The following is a 17,093-nucleotide window of genomic DNA, read 5'->3' on the forward strand; positions in this document are numbered from 1 at the left end:
AAGATACAAAAACTAGCGGTGGTGAGCCTGTGATCCAAGCTACTCGGAGGCTGAGGCAGGAGAATGTGAACCGGGAGGAGCTTACAGTGGCATGAGCCGAGATCAGGCCATAATCCAGCCTGGGCAACAGAAGACTCCGTCTCAAAAAAAAAAAGAAAAAAAAAAAAGAAAGTGTTCCTTGTATGTGGTAACAGAAGAGAATGGCTGTACAGATGCAGCTCAAGAACAGCCAAATAGTCACATACACAGACAGACACAGCTTGCTGCTCTGCTGCTGGTGGTTTTTGGAGGTGGGAGTGCTTCTCCCATTTTGGGTTCCTTTCACTGAGGGAGCTCCATTGGAGCACAGCACTTGCAGCCTCTGCCTCTACATCCACTTTGCTCAGGTCCATCGCATGCTGGGCTCTCACGTCATTGATTTTATGACTAGTAAGGTGTCATGTTGATCTTACAGTCACACTGGGGTTAGGGATTCAACCTGTGAATTTGGAAAGGGGAGGGCGTGATTCAAGTTCATATGTATGAGTTCGATCTTACTGAGCCTTTCTCTTTTTTGAGACAGGGTCTTGCTGTGTCAGGCTGGAGTGCAGTGGTGATCTTGGCTCACTGTGACCTCTGTCTCCTGAGCTCAAGTGATTCTCCACTTTAGCATCTCGGTAGCTGGGACTACAGGTGCATGCAGCAGCGCCTGGATGTTGCTGTATTTTAATAGAGACAGGCAGTCAAGCTCCAGCCTGCAATCCCAACTTTGGGAGGCGAGGGCGGAAGGAGGATCACAGTCAGGAGATGGGGGTCATCCTGGCTGGCCACGGTGAAACTTGTCTCTAAAAATACAAAAAAGAAAACTAGCAGGCGGGTGAAATTGTAAGTCTAGCCTAAAATGAGCAGAATGGCATGAACCAGGGGCCGGGCTACAGTGAGCAGATCTACTCCCTGCTGGCAGAGACTCTGTCACAAAAAAAAATAGAGACAGGGCTTTCCTTGATCAGGCTATTGGCCTCTGCCCTCAGTGAACCGCCCATCTCAGCCTCCCAGTGCTGCGGGATTATAGGCAGAACCACAGAGTGCCCAGCCCTGAGCGCCTACTCTTGACCCCAGAACACCCTTGTTTCCACATTCATAATCTCCCGTTCATCCCACCTGTACTGGTGAGGCCATTAATAGCAGCGCTGCTTTGGGAATCTGAGTACTGGTCAAAACAATTTATACTCCCACCCAGGTGAATTTAGGGACAAGGCAACAGATAGAAACTTCCTTGACTCCTGATAAGCATGAGCATGAAGCTCAGGTGGCCTTACCAGGTTCCTTTCTCCTTTCCCATTTTTTGTTGTTTGTTTTGTTTTTTGTTTTTGTTTGGGCAGTTTCACTCTTGCTGCCTAGCTGGAGATGCCAATCTCAGGCTACTACAACCTCTCTGGAATTCAACATTAGCTGTCCACCTTAGCCTCCCAAAGTAGCTGGGATTACACCCAACTTTTTGTGTTTTTAATGAGGCAGGGGTTTTGCCTCGGCTGATCTCAAACTCCTGACCTCAGATCCACCTCCCATCTATGGCTTGAGGCTCCCTACTTCCTACTCCTTTCTTTTTTTCTTTTTTTGAGACGGTGCAACTGTGTCTCAGGCTGGAGTACCCAGTGGGTGCAATCTCAGCTCACGGCATCCTCTGCCTCCCGGAGTTCAAGCTGATTCTCCTGCTAAGCCTCCGAGTAACTTCAGGACTACAGGTGCGTTGTAGCTAATTTTAGTAGAGGCGGGGTTACACCATTGGCCAGGATGGGCTCCATCTCCTGACCTCAGTCTGCCTGCCTTGGCCTCCCAAAGTGTTGGGATTGGGCATGACCACGGTACACAGCCTCATGCTCTTGCTGCCCCTTCTCGTTCTCGGCTCTCCCCATTCTCTGCACTTGCTCACTTTGTCCTAATTCCTGCACCTGGTTTGACCTCCAAGCACTCCTTATTCTGCTTCTGTGCCAGTCCCCATGTATGGACTGGTGTTCTGTATTTTCATATTGCCTACAATCATCACCCTAGCTCATACTAGAGAATCTGTGTTACCAGTATGGCTGAAAACGACATTTTTTTTGTAGATGGCTGATTTTCATAAGGTACCCTCCCCTCACCATTATATTAAATGGAGAAGTAAAACTTACAGGCTCTAGTGTCTTAGTGAGCCAGGGTCTGATATATTTTGTGGGTTTTAGTCCGTAGTGCTCTGAACTCACATTAACAAGGGCTACCCCTTCTGTCTTCTACTCAGCCCCATGCTTTTTGCTTCCAGCCACTCAAAGTATATCTCTCATGGTATTTATAATCCTTTTCTTCTTCGACCTCTTTCTGTGGCATGTGGTGCGTTGGGTACTCATTATCTTTTTTTTTTTCATTTTGTTTGAGAGGCCGGGATCACTCTGTCACCCAGGCTGGAGTGCAGTGAATGCGGTGCCAGCTCCTGCAGCCTTAACCAGCCTGGGCTCTGTGATCCTCCCACCTCCTTCAAGCAGCTGGGACTGGGCTGCACCACCGCCCTTCATTCTTCTATTTTTGTGAGATGGGCTTTGCCCGTGTTGGCCAGGCTGGTCTCAGATTCCTGACCCTGACCTCGGGTGATCCTCACCTTGGCCTCCAAAGTGCTCAGATTACAGGTGTATGTCTTTATTTCACATTGTTTTATCTTTGTTCTGAATCTACCTGTTAAACTGTTGGCATTCATTTATCTGATCACTGGCATTTTGTTTTGAGGTGTGCCACATAAATAGCAGCCTATTCCCCTCCACAGGACTGTCCAACTACAGGTGGCACCTTTTCCTCTTGCATTATACATGCTGTGATTCTTGTAATGACTTTGATCCCAGCAGATTCTGACAGGTAACTGGGGACCACGTTTTGTGTGCAACACAGGTATAGAGGCACTCAAACTTTCTAAGGAAGACTGTAAGTTCTCTTAAGGTAATATCAAAGGCTGTTTGGTGGCTCCTTACTGTAATCCCAGCACTTTGGGAGGCGGTGGGTGGATCATGATATCCAGGAGATGGAACCATCACCAGCTAGCGTGGTGAAATCCGCCTCTATTAAAATACAAAACATTAGCCAGGCGTGGTGGCAGGCGCCTGTAGTCCCTGACCTCTCAGGAGGCTGAGGCAAGAAGAATCCTCACACTTGAACCCAGAAGCGAGTTTGCAGTGAGCCAGATGGCACCCCTGCACTCTCCAGCAGTGACAGAAACAAAGATTCCATCTCAAGGAAAAAACAAGAGTAATGTCAAGATTGACAGTCTGGGAGACAGATGAGGGTTTGCCAGAATAGCCTGGAAAATTATCTTATAATGTTAGATTAGGCCCCGGGCAAAAATGAGTGTCTACGGTTGAAGAGTATTTTTTCCTTTGTTATTTTCCTCAGAGACCTATTGTAAGTACAGTTCTTTGAGAACTGGCGGCTAACATCCATGAGGGGGTTAGATAAATAACACTGCCTGTTACTCACAATGGGTAGGATTTTAGGTGATTTAAGTAAAATTCAGAAGGAAGAACACATGGTGTCATTTTAACAAACAAGATAGTGGAGACATTTATTTTTTAGCATTGTGAACATTCAAAGTAGATGCCTACCATCTGAGGAAAATGAAAATCACTATGAGGGAAAACTGAAGGCTTTAATACAATTTAGAAGTAAAAATGGCGTGGTAATGGAAAAGCTGACTGAGGGGTATGTTCCTGCATAGCAGCATTTCTTCTTCTACACTCAGGCTGTGGTTTCTAGATTATGAAGGGATTATTGGATGACACTGAGAGATCTGCGGACTAACGGTCCCGGGTATAAATGTTTCCTCCGATGAGGTCCTGAGGATTATTGATGTCTCTTTGACTGTCTTTTGACCAGATTATTTACAACACACATGGGGCTGTCCACGTTCAGACCACATCCAGCCAGTGTGTCTGTAGTATTTTGTGATTTTTTTTTTTTTTTTTTTTTGGTGAGACATGGTCTTGCTGTGTCACCAGGCTACAGTGCAGTGGTGTGGCTGGCTCACTGCAGCCTCTACCTCCTGGGCTCAAAATCCTCCCTGCCTCAGCCTCTACCAAAGTAGCTGGACCACAAGCATGCACCATATAACACCTGGCTGACTTTCATATTTTTTGTAGAGGGAATCTTGCAATGTTGCCCAGGCTGGTCTCAAACTCCTAGATGTGATCCTCCCCGGGCCTCTCCCAAAGTGCTGGGATTACAGGCGGGAGCCACTGGCCTTTATCACCCTGGCAAAATCCCTTCAAGCCTGCCTCAACTCGAGCCAACAGGCACTGGCACCACCACAAGCTGTGGTTGCCTGACTACCTTGTAGCCTGACCCCACCTGAGGCTGGAGGCTTCTCCTTGGCATGCACCGCCAAAGTGGGTCTTGGCCCGTGCGTGACTCCTTCCACTCATCACAGAAAAGGCCTCTCCCACTGAAGGCACAGATGGGCCTTCAGGCTTCTCTTCTGGAGAGCCTTTGCCACCTCAGGACACTGGAAGGGCCTGCCTCTCTCCATGGTATACAAGTGGACCTTCAAGCTGCCCCTGATGCGGTAGCTCTTGTCACACTCCGGACCTGGAAGGGCTTCTCCCGCTGTGGACCTGAATGTGTTCTGTGAGCGGTACTGTTGAGTGAGCTTTGCCACACATCACACAAAGAGAACGGCTTTTGACCACTGTGCAGCAGGTGGCTTTCAGATTTCCGCGCCAGAGGCGGGCGTCTTCTGGCATTCAGGACACTGGTAGGAGGCTTCGCGGCTGTGCAGCCTCCTCAGGTGCTGGTGAGCTGAGACTGATAGTGTGAGTCTTGCGCCTCACTGCGAAGAACCGTCCTGTGCATCGCTGGTGAACTTCATGGAGCGCCCCAGGAGAAGCTCTTATGCCGGGACACTGGAAGGAGGCTCACCGCTGTAAGCCTGCGTGTGCTCTGAGATGTGGCGCCCGGCGCGGCGCACTGGCGCGGAGCGGCTTTTCGTGGTGTGGACTTCAGGTGCTGCGTGAGCGACTGCTGAGAAAGATGTTTTGCACTCACCACGGGAAACTCTCCTTCTGCCTGTCGTGGACTCTGGTGTGGCAAAGCGAGCTTGGAGGGCAGCGTGAAGCGCTTGCGCTTTTCGGCGCGGGAAGGGGCTTCTGCTCGCTGTGCGAAGCTGGTGGGCGGCGCATGAAGCGTTCCTCCAGAAGAAGCCCTGCACTCGGGCACTGGAAGGCCTCTTCCATGTGCTGCAGCGTGGGCTTTCAGGCTTCTCTTGGTGGCAGGCTTTGTTACACTGGGACCTTTTGAAAAGAGCTTCTCTCCAGTGAACTCACAGTGTATAGATCCAGCTTAATCTTGTAGATGAATTTCCTGCGCATTCATCACAAAGAAAGCGGCTTTCCTGCAGCTGTCGTCCTGGGTGGGTCTTCAGGGCAGCCCTTCCGGAGCTCCCGGCCACACACCGGGACAGTGGAAGGGCCTGCCTGTGCTGGGACAGATGGACCTTCGCCCTGTCAGAGGCGGAAGCACGGTCACACGCGGACACTGGAGGAGCCTGCAGCTGTGCGGCCGCAGGTGCTCCGTGAGCTCGCACTGCTGCGAAGGCCGGCGCTCCCGCGCTGAGCGGCGGCTCCCAGCGGTGCGGGCACAGGTGCCTTCTTCAGGTGGCCCTGTACGGAAGGTCTTGTCGCACTCAGGGCACGGGTGGGGCGCTGGCGGTGTGAACAACCTGATGGTGAGGGCTGCTGGGAAGTAGCTCTTCTCACACTCACTGCCTGGAACGCTTCTTCCTACGAGCACAGGAGCCTCTGCGTCCGCCTGAGTTCTGACTTCCCCTCTGGGCGTGTTTCTGTGCCAGGATATCTGCGGGCTGGCTCTTGGAGTGGCTCCGTTTGTTAGCTAACAAATCCTCCTTACTTGGAGACTCCTACAGACCCATAGCAGGAATAGTCTTGGCCCTCTTCTTAAAATTTCTAAGCCCTATAGGGGTCTCCGAGGCTTATTGCGCAGGTCTTTCTTGTCTGGATCAGATGCTGTGATGCTGACTTTTTTTATTTGGAATCTCTGTTTCTTGGAGACTTGGAGACTGGAAGGTGTCTCTTCGAGCTGATAAAATCTTTCTCTCCTTCCCTGGTAAAGGCCAGCACCGTCCTGTTTTGAGGACCATTTAAGCGGCAATCCTCTTCTTTTGTCCTGAGAGTTCCTTATTGATCTGGGCCGGAAAGAAGTATCACTTTCTCATCAGTGATACCTATAATTGGGTTTTAGGGCTGCCTTTTACTTTTTTGTATTTTATTTTATTATTATTTGTGATAGAGTGTCGCTCTGTTTTAGGCGGAGTGCAGTGGCGCGATCTTGGCTCATGCAACCTCCACCTCCCGGGTTCCAAGCAGTTCTCCTGCCTCAACCTTCCCAGTAGCTGGAATTATAAAGCGTGTGTGTGCCCGCCATACCGAGCTAATTTTTTTTTTTTTTTGAGAGAGTCTCGCTCTATGCGCCGGGCTGGAGTGCAGTGGCCAGCGATCTCCCAGCTAGCTTCTGGCTCCATCGGGTTCAGCCATTCCTGCCTCCAGCCTCCCAGAGTGGCTGCTGGAACTACGAAGCCCGCCCTGGCGCCTGGCTTCAATTTTGTATTTTTAGTAGAGATAGGGTTTCACCGTGTTAGCAGGCTGGTGCCGATCTCTTGATACCTGCGTGATCCACTGCGCTCAGCCTCCCAAAGTGCTGCTGGGATTGCACCAAGCCTGAGCCCTGCGTCGGCGCGAATCTTGACACATGGTTGACTAGTTCAGCTATGTAGTTCTATAATTGTGGCTAGCCATTTGCCATGTCCAGTAAAGGCCGATCAGCATCTAGGTATAACAATTGTTTTATTCATGTAGCCACATACACATACATTATAAAGTTTTGCCCTCATAAAGTAATATTAGCATTACTCCTATATGACTGGTAGGCACTCAATGTGGTTAGATGAATGAATGGACAGTGGCAGTGAAATGAAACTCTTGAGAATTCTTTATTTACTTTTTTGAGGCTGGTCTCAGCTCCCATCACCAGGCTGGAGTGCAATGGCACCATCGTGGCTCTGCAACCTCCGCCTCCAAAATCAACAATTCTCACCTCAGCCTCCTGGTAGCTGGAATAACGTGCACCTACCGTAGCTAATTTTTGTATTTTCAGTAGAAATGGGTTCACAATGTTGTCAGGCTGGTCTCAAACTCCTGACCTCATGTGATCCATTTCATACTCAAAAGTTCTGGGATTATAAGTGTGAGTCACCGTGCCTGAACAGGAGTGCTTTTATCCTGTTGTTGGGGCTTGGGCCACTTCCTGGGCTCAAGAATCTCCTTCTTCAGAGGACTCCTTGACTCCAGGAGCAAGCATTCAGCTGGGTACAGTGGCTCTGTCTGTAATCCCAGCACTTTGGGAGGCAGGGGTGGATGGATCACCTGGTCAGAATCAGACCAGCCGCAGCTAATATCAGTGGCTCTGCAAAATGTAAAAACCAATAGCGTGGTTGTGGTAATCCCAACTATAGGGGCTGGGGAAAATTGGCAGACCCAGGAGATGGAGGTTGCAGTGAGCCCACACAGTCCTGCACTCAGCGGGTGACAGCTGATGAGACTCTGTCTCAAAAAAAAAAAAAGGAAAGCATTCCACGCTACTACAAAAGTGGGAAATACTGGCTGGATGCAGTGGCTCTGCATGCATAATCCCAGCACTTTGGGAGCTGGCTGAGGTGGATCCTGAGATCAGGAGAGATCAAGACCATCCTGGCTAACTACGGTGAAATCCACGTCTCTACCAAAAATACAAAAATTAGCGGTGGTGGCACATGCCTGTAGTCCCAACTGGGAGGCTGAGGCAGGAGAATTGCTTGAGCAATTTGTGGCAGAAGTTGCAGTGAGCGAGATTGTGCCACTGCACTCCAGCCTGGGCGACAGGCGAGGACTCTGTCAAAAAAAAAAAAAAAAAAAGTGAAATATTCCCTTATGTTACAAGGAATTCAAAAGGAGTTGTTTTTGTTTGTTTGTTTTTGTTTTGCTTTTGAGATGGAGTCTCGCTGCAGCCCAGGCTGGAGGTGCAGTGGTGGTACAATCTTGGCTCACTGCAAACTCTGCCTCCAGTTACGCCATTCTCTGCCTCAGCCTCCCGAGTAGCTGGGACTGAAACCCGCCACCAAGCCCGGCTAATTTTTTGTATTTTTTAGTAGAGACAGGGTTTCCTGTGGCAGCCAGGATGGTCTCGATCTCTGACCTCGTGATCTGCCCGTCTCGGCCTCCCAAAGTGCTGGGATTACAGGCGTGAGCCACTGCACCCGGCCTCAAAAGGAGTTTTAACCCAAGTTTTAAAGTTCTGTACAATAAAAAAATATTTTGTAGAAAATTAGAGGGTTTTTCATTTCTGTATATTCAAATGGACATGGCAGTGTGACAAGGAGGTGATTTTTCCTCTCAGGGTTTTGACAAATGGATCCCTTGCTCTTTTCTTTTTTTTTTTTTCCGAGACAGAGTCTCACTCTGTCACCCAGGCTGGAGTGCAGTGGTGCAATCTGGGCTCACTGCAAACTCCGCCTCCTGCATTCCAGCAATTCTCCTGCCTCAGCCTCCCAAGTAGCTGGGATTACAGGCATGCGCCACCACCCCCAGCTAATTTTTGTATTTTTAGTAGAGAGGGGGTTTCACCATGTTGGCCGGACTGATCTCGAACCCCTGACCTCAGGTGATCCACCTGCTTTGACCTCCCAAGGTGCCAGGATTACAAGCATGAGCCATCACACCCGGCCATCCCTTACTTTTACAGGAATTCTCATCTTCTTCCCAGGATTTGTTTTTTTTTTTAAATAACATATATCACCATACCAGGCATGGTGGCTCACGTCTATAATCCCAGCACTTTGGAAGAGCAAATGGGTGGATCACTTGAGGTCGGGAGTTTGAGATCAGCCTGGCCAATATAGTGAAACACCATCTCTACTAAAAGTATCAAAAAATTAGCTGGGTATCGGGCGCGGTGGCTCACGTCTGTAATCCCAGCACTTTGGGAGGCCGAATTGGATGGATCACAAGGTCAGGAGTTCGAGACCAGCCTGGCCAATATGGTGAAACTCCTTCTCTACTTAAAACACAAAAAAATTAGCCAGGTGTGGTGGCAGACACCTGTAGTCCCAGCTAGTCTGGAAGCTAAGGCAGGAGAATCCCTGGAACCCGGGAGGCAGAGGTTGCAGTGAACTGAGATTGCACTGTTGGGCTCTACCCTGAGTGACAGAGCAAGACTGTCTAAAAAAAAAAACAAAAACAAACAAACAAAAAAATTATATATATGTGTATATAAAACTTCTTTCTGTATGAAAGTAATACGTAATACAGTCTCACATTTGCTACCCTCTTTTTTCTTTTTTTTCTTTTTTCTTTTTTTTTTTTTTTTTTTGAGATGGAGGCTCGCTCTGTCACCCAGCCTGTAGTACAATGGCACGACCTTGGCTCACCACAACCTCCTCCTCCCAGGTTCAAGCGATTCTCCTGCCTCAGCCCCCAGAGTAGCTGGGATTACAGATGCCCGCCACCACACCCGGCTAATTTTTTTGTATTTTTGGTAGAGATGGGGTTTTACCATGTTGGCCAAGCTAGTCTGGAACTCCTGACCTCAAGTGATCCATCCTCTCAGCCTCCCAAAGTGCTGAGATTACAGGCGTGAGCCACCGTGCCTGGCCACATTTGCTACCCTCTTGAGTGAAGAAAACTAACACTTTCCATCAAAACAACTTTTCTTATTGACTAGATCTAGCCAGGTATCCAAAAAGAAAGATTCAAGAAACAAGGCTAGGAAAATTAAATAATTCATGACTTTAAATCCATCTTACTCACCAAAACATGGCAACTTTCCAGTATCCTTCATGTCCAACTGTTCATCAGTAGGAGGGCTAGTTGTCCTTCTTGTTTTATCTAAGCATCCCTGTTCGCTGATGAATAGCATTCTCCCTTGTTCCATCCATGTGATCAAATCTGGCTTGGAAAAAGCATACCCTGCAAATAGAGTCCACACAGACTTTAAGTTTACTGCATACTTAAATAATTTTTTTGGCCAGGCATGGTGGCTCATGCCTGTAATCCCAGCACTTTGGGAGGCCAAGGCAGGCAGATCTCTTGAGGTCAGGAGTTAGAGACCAGCCTGGCCAACATGGCAAACTCCGTCTCTACTAAAAATACAAAAATTAGCTGGGTGTGGTAGCACATGCCTGTAAAACCAGCTACTCGGGAGACTGAAGTGCGAGAATCACCTGAACCTGGGAGATGGAGGCTGCAGTGAGTAGAGATCGTGCCTCTGCACCACAGCCTGGGCAACAGACCGAGATTCCGTCTCAAAAAAAATTATTTTAAAAAATTATTATTTTTTTATTTTTTATTTTTTTATTTTTTTTGAGATGGAGTCTTGCTCTGTCGTCCAGGCTGGAGTGCAGTGGCCAGATCTCAGCTCACTGCAAGCTCCGCCTCCCGGGTCTACGCCATTCTCCTGCCTCAGCCTCTGGAGTAGCTGGGACTACAGGCGCCCGCCACCTCGCCTGGCTAGTTTTTTGTATTTTTTTGGTAGAGACGGGGTTTCACCGTGTTAGCCAGGCTGGTCTCGATCTCCTGACCTTGTGATCCGCCCGTCTCGGCCTCCCAAAGTGCTGGGATTACAGGCTTGAGCCACCGCGCCCGGCCTTTAAAAAATTATTATCATTATTACTTTGTTTTTGAGATAGGGTCTCACTCTGTCACCCATGCTGGAGTGCAGTGGCACAATCTTGGCTCATTGCAACCTCTGCCTCCCAGGGATCAACTGATCCTCCCACCTCAGCCTCCTGAGTGAGTAGCTGGGACTATAGGCACGTGCCACCATGTCCTGCTAATTTTTTATTTTTATAGAGATAGAGTTTTGCCATGTTGCCCAGGCTAGTCTCAAACTCCTGGGCACAAGCGGTCTGCCTGCCTCAGCCTCCCAAAGTGCTAGGATTACAGGGGTGAGCCACCGTACCCAGCCCTGTGACCCTTTTTTTTTTTTTTTGAGACGGAGTATCACTCTGTCTGTCGCCCAGGCTGGAATGCAGTGGTGCGATCTCGGCTCACTGCAGCCTCCACCTCCCAGGTTCAACCAATTCTCCTGCCTCAGCCTCCCGAGTAGCTGGGATTACAGGTGCACGCCACCATGCCCGGCTAATTTTCGTAATTTTAGTAGACAGGGTTTCACCATGTTGGCCAGGATGGTCTCAAACTCCTGACCTCCAGTGATCCGCCCACCTCAGCCTCCCAAAGTGCTAGAATTACAGGCATGAGCCACCATGCCTGGCCTCTGTCTCTCTCTTTTACCATTACCCACAATAAAAATCATTTTCATAGTTGACTTTGATTCCTAGAGACATGAAATCAAAATTAAGTCAAAAAAATGAAAGCCGTTGAAATTACATGAATGACAATAGAATATAGCCTTACCAAGACTGTTTAGTTCAGGCCAGGCGCAGTGGCTCCTGCCTGTATACCCAGAACTTTGGGAGGCTGAGGTGGGAGGACTGCTTGAGCCCAGGAGTTTGAGACCAGAATGGGCACCATAGGGAGACCCCATCCCTACAAAAATTTTTAAAATTAGCCAGGTGTGGTGGCATATGCCTGTGGTCCCAGCTACTCAGCAGGCAGAGTTGGGAGGATCACTTGAGCCCATGAGTTTGAGGCTGCAGTGAGCCGTGATTGTGCCACTACACCCAGCCTTGGAGATAGAGACTCTGTCTAAAAAAAAAAAAAAAAAGACTGTTCAGTTTAAATATCCTCTGCAATATTTTTTTGAGACAGAGTCTCACTCTGTTTCCCATACTGGAATGCAGTGGTATGATCTTGGCTCACTGAAACCTCTGCCTCCTAGGTTCAAGTGATTCTCCTGTCTCAGCCTCCCGAGTAGCTGAGATTACAAGTGCGTGCCACCACGCCTGGCTAATTTTTGTATTTTTAGTAGAGTTGGGGTTTGCCATGTTGGCCAGGCTGGTCTCGAACTCCTGACCTCAGGCAATCCTACTGCCTCGGTCTCCCAAAGTGCTGGGATTATAGGTGTGAACCACTGTGCCTGGCCCAATATTTCATAAAATTAAAGGAAGCAGACAAATTAAGGATGATGAGGATTTTAAAAAGTGATCATTATGAGAACACTGTGAGTAAAAAGAAAAGAGAAGAGAAGAAAACTTATAGGGAGTTAAGGAGGGAACTTCAATCACTAAACTTTTCTGATTAGATGGCTCACATCCAATCCTCACTATTGAGGTACCAAAATTCTTTTTTTCTTTTCTTTTTTTTTGAGACAGAGTCTCACTCTGTCACCCAGGCTAGAGAGCAGTGTTGTGATCTCGGCTCACTGCAACCTCCAACTCCCAGGTTCAGGCAATCCTCCCACCTCAGCCTCCTGAGTAGCTAGGATTACAGGTATGTGCCACCACGCTGGCTAATTTTTTTTTTTTTGAGACACAATCTTGCTCTGTTGCCCAGGCTGGAGTGCTGTGGCACGATCTCGGCTCACTGCAAGCTCCGCCTCTCAGGTTCACGCCATTCTCCTGCCTCAGCCTCCCAAGTAGCTGGGACTACAGGCACCTGCCACCACGCCTGACTAATTTTTTGTATTTTTAGTACAGATGGGGTTTCACTATGTTGGCCAGGCTGGTCTCAAACTCCTTATCTCAAGTCATCTGTCCGCCTCAGCCTCCCAAATTATTGGGATTATAGGCGTGAGCCACCACACCTGGTGAATATCGAGGTACCAACATTTTTGATCAGTGAAGTGATAGAAACAGGAGGTTGTTAAATAACAGTGATTAAGAGGTAGAGAGTAATGCAGTCTAGTGGTGTAAGCCTAAAAGAAGGGTTTTTGCCGGGTGCGGAGGCTCACGCTTGTAAACCCAGCACTTTGGGAGGCCGAGGCGGGCAGATCACCTGAGGTCAGGAGTTCAAGACCACCCTGGCCAACATGGTGAAACCCTGTCTCTACTAAAAATATAAAAATTAGCTGGGTGTGGTGGCATGTGCCTGTAATCTCAGCTACTCAGGAGGCTGAGGCAGGAGAATAGCTTGAACCTGGGAGACTGAGGTTACAGTGAGCCGAGATCATGCCATTGCACTACAGCCTGGGTGACAGAGCGAGACTCCGTCAAAAAAAAAAAAAAGGGTTTTCATAGATCAGTAGAGGGTCTTCAGAGTAGGCAGCAGGAAGCCTCTTCCTCTGAGCTTTTCGTGGTGTCTGCTACAGCTCAGCCCTCACATCAAGGCTTCTTCTCCGAAGTGGGTACCACCACCATTAGCAGCACCTCAAATACTTGTGAAAAATGTAGATCCCTGGGCCTGAGCTCGAATCTGCTAAATCCTAAGATCTGGGGCCTGGATCTGGATGTTCTATACAGAAAATCATTGGCAGGTAATACCATTTGATTTTTGAAATTTGGAAAAATCAGGCTAAATTTTCCAAGTTCAAGGACCCTAATTGTGATACCTCAAAACAACACTGGATCAGCACACAGCTCTCATCTGTCCCACCCTGCTGGCTACTGGGCCTCAGTGTCCTCAGGTTAGCCTCTAAATGAGGGCCTGTCCCAGGTCTCTTTCTGTTCTGTCTACGCATTCTCCCTAGATGATCCCAAACCAGCCCCATAGTTTAAAATACCATCACTATAACGTCTTCCAATTCTGTAAATCCAGTCCTGACCTTAACATGGAATTCCAGTTTCACATACTTTATGTTTCCATGGAAATGTCTATGAGCATCTCAGATGTAATGTGGCCCAAATGTGCGACCTCCCCACCCTTCCTGCTGTTGGTGAACAAAGCCACTTGCCATCAGGATACTCAAACCAAAAATCGAGGAGTTGATTCTTTTTTCCACATCCAATCCATCAGCAAAATCTGGGATTCTGCCTCCAAAGCCTATCTGGAGACCACCTTCTTCTGTCTTAATTACTACCTACCTGGTTCAGCTGCCATGAAATCGCACCAGAACGGCCAACACTCTTGGCTAGTCTCTCTCCTTTCATTGCTATCCACTATGATTCATTCTCCACACAGCAACCCAAGTAATCATTTTAAAAGTAAATTACTCCCCTCTGTTTAAATCCCCCCATAATCTTCCCCTTGTGTTGAGAATAAAATCCAACTCCTTATCTTGTCCTATGGGGCCCTTCCTGCCTCGGCATCACTTTCTCACCAGCCCTCTGTGCATGTCCTACCACAGGCTCAGTGTGGGTCCCAACAAACTGAGCCCAGGCACTCCTATCCTGGGGCCTTTGCCCTAGTTTTTCTCTGCTTAAAATTCTCTTCCCCCTAATTTCACATGGTTGACTCTTGTCATTCATATCTCACACAACAAACAGGGAATGAGTCCTTCAGGCTAGACTGAGATCACTTATTATAGTGATACCAGCAGAAATGGTTTTAATGAGGCCAGGTTTAAGATGAGAAATTGGCGGGGCGCGGTGGCTCAAGCCTGTAATCTCAGCACTTTGGGAGGCCGAGACGGGCGGATCACGAGGTCAGGAGATCGAGACCATCCTGGCTAACACGGTGAAACCCCGTCTCTTTTAAAAAAAAAGAAAAAAAAGATGAGAAATTTGTCTTATTCAGGCAACACAATAAGGAAGCATGAAAATATTAAAGAAATAAAAGAATACACTTTTTTAAAAAACAGGGGCAATTAGATTACTAATTCTAATTGTGGGAGAAATGGGGGAGGGTTAAGGTGGGAGACAGAGAATTCAGAATATTAATAACACTGAAGGCAAAGATACCACCGGATAAAAAGGAATTTCATATTTCCAGGCCATTATAGGAAAGGGAAGAGACATTATGAATGTAAACTGGGCCCAGTATCATTTTCAACCAGCCCACGGCTCATACAGGGAAGGAAGCCTGGCACTATTAGGTTGGTTCCCAAAACATGATTCCTTAGAAGCCCATCTTACCCAGGGAATCAAGGGTCTGGTAATTGGTCTTCATCTCTTGCTTATACATTTGCTTCTGCCACTTCTCCAGGATCTCCCACTCTTGTTCCGAAAAATATAAGGCCACATCATCAAATGTCACAGTTACCTGGAATCACAAATAGTATACACATACATTTTTACTTTACGGCTACTTTGTTTTTCAATGTCCATTACTTTATTGAGATACAGAAAGAAAACATGTTAATTATTTCTGGATGGTGCCATATTATATAATAAACAACAAAGGGGTCACAAATGTCTATTGAAGCCAAGTAAAATGAATGAATGGGCCGGGCGTGGTCGCTCGCGCCTGTAATCCCAGCACTTTGAGAGGCCAAAGTGAGTGGATCACCTAAGGTCAGGAGTTCAAGAGATCAGCCTGGCCAACATGGCAAAACCTCATCTCTACTAAAAATAAAAAAATTAGCTGGGCGTGGTGGCACATTCCTGTAGTCCCAGCTACTCGGGAGGCTGAGGCAGGAGAATTGTTTGAACCTGGAAGGCAGAGGTTGCAGTGAGTCGAGATCCTGCCACTGCACTCCAGCCTGTGCTACAGAGTGAGACTGTCTCAAAAATAATAAAAATAAACGAAAATGAATGAATGGGCCGGGCGCGGTGGCTCAAGCCTGTAATCCCAGCACTTTGGGAGGCCGAGATGGGTGGATCACGAGGTCAGGAGATCGAGACCATCCTGGCTAACACGATGAAACCCCGTCTCTACTAAAAAATACAAAAAACTAGCCGGGTGAGGCGGCGGGCGCCTGTAGTCCCAGCTCCTTGGGAGGCTGAGGCAGGAGAATGGCGTAAACCCGGGAGGCGGAGCTTGCAGTGAGCTGAGATCCGGCCACTGCACTCCAGCCTGGGCGACAGAGCCAAACTCCGTCTCAAAAAAAAAAAAAAAAGAAAAAAAAAAAAAGAAAATGAATGAATGAATGAATAGCAGGTCTTTGAACACAAAGACCATCTAAAGAGGGATGCTTTACTTAGCAGCAACCAGTTATTGCTGTGGAAGACTGGGTCCAGTATTGTTGGATGTGTCAGTTTTTGAAAAATGTTTTACTTTGAAATAATTACGTAGATTCACAAGATGTTGCAAAAACAGCACAGAAGGCTTCCCTGTAAGTGTGCCTATAGTCCCAGCTACTTGGGAGGCTGAGGCAGGAGGACTGCTTAAGTTCAGGAGTTCAAAACCAGCCTGGGTTTTTTTTTTTTTTTTTTTTTGGAGATAGAGTCTCACTCTGATGCCCAGGCTGCAGTGCAGTGGCACAATCTTGGCTCACTGCAAGGTCTGACTCCCAGGTTCAACTGATTCTCCTATCCCAGCCTCCCAAGTAGCTGGGATTACAGGGTGTGCCACCATGCCTGGTTCGAGAGACCAATCTGGCCAACATGGCAAAATCTCATCTCTACTAAAAATACAAAAATTAGCAGGGCGTGGTGGCACGCCTGGATTATAGGCATGAGCCACTGCACCTGGCCAAAAAGTTATTTTTAAAAAGGTTCCACGTACCCTTCACCCAGTTTACCCTAAAGGTCATATTGTACATTATAGTACTATATCAAAACAAGGAAAAAAACTGACATTGGTACAATGTGTGCGTATAATTCCGTTATTTCATCACATGTGCTCACTCATGTAACCACCACTGCAATCAAAAAACACAACTACAGTCAGCTTTTGTATTCGCAGGTTCCACATTCACAAATTCGACCAACCTTGGATCAAAACTGCTTTACAAATAAAAGCCAGGTACGGTAATCCCGGCACTTTGGTAGGCTGAGGTGGGAAGAGTGCTTGAGCTCAAGTTTGAGACCAGCCTAAGCAACATAGCAAGACCTCTTCTCTATTAAAAAATAAAATAAAAATTTAAATAATGTATTTTAAAACGCAATAATAAAATATACTACAAAATTTTAAAAATCCAGCATAACTATTTACATAGCATTTATGTTGTATTAGGTATTATAAGCAATTGAGAGATAATTTATATACAAGAAAATGTGCACAGGGTATATGTAAATTCTACCATTTTATATAAGGCACTTGAGCGTCCATGGATTTTGGTATCTGTGAGGGGTCCTGGAACCAATTCCTTGAGGATACTGAGAGACAACTGCATCCCAT

At 47.5% G+C, this 17,093-nt stretch overlaps 1 pseudogene; it reads right to left on the reverse strand.

Annotated features, from left to right (window-relative positions):
* Window positions 1-4,417: 4,417 nt before the first annotated feature.
* Window positions 4,418-15,080, reverse strand: LOC116273537 (annotated as a pseudogene).
* Window positions 15,081-17,093: the final 2,013 nt, after the last annotated feature.

This window comes from Papio anubis, unplaced genomic scaffold (assembly GCF_008728515.1).
Source record: "Papio anubis isolate 15944 unplaced genomic scaffold, Panubis1.0 scaffold836, whole genome shotgun sequence".
NCBI lineage: Eukaryota > Metazoa > Chordata > Mammalia > Primates > Cercopithecidae > Papio > Papio anubis.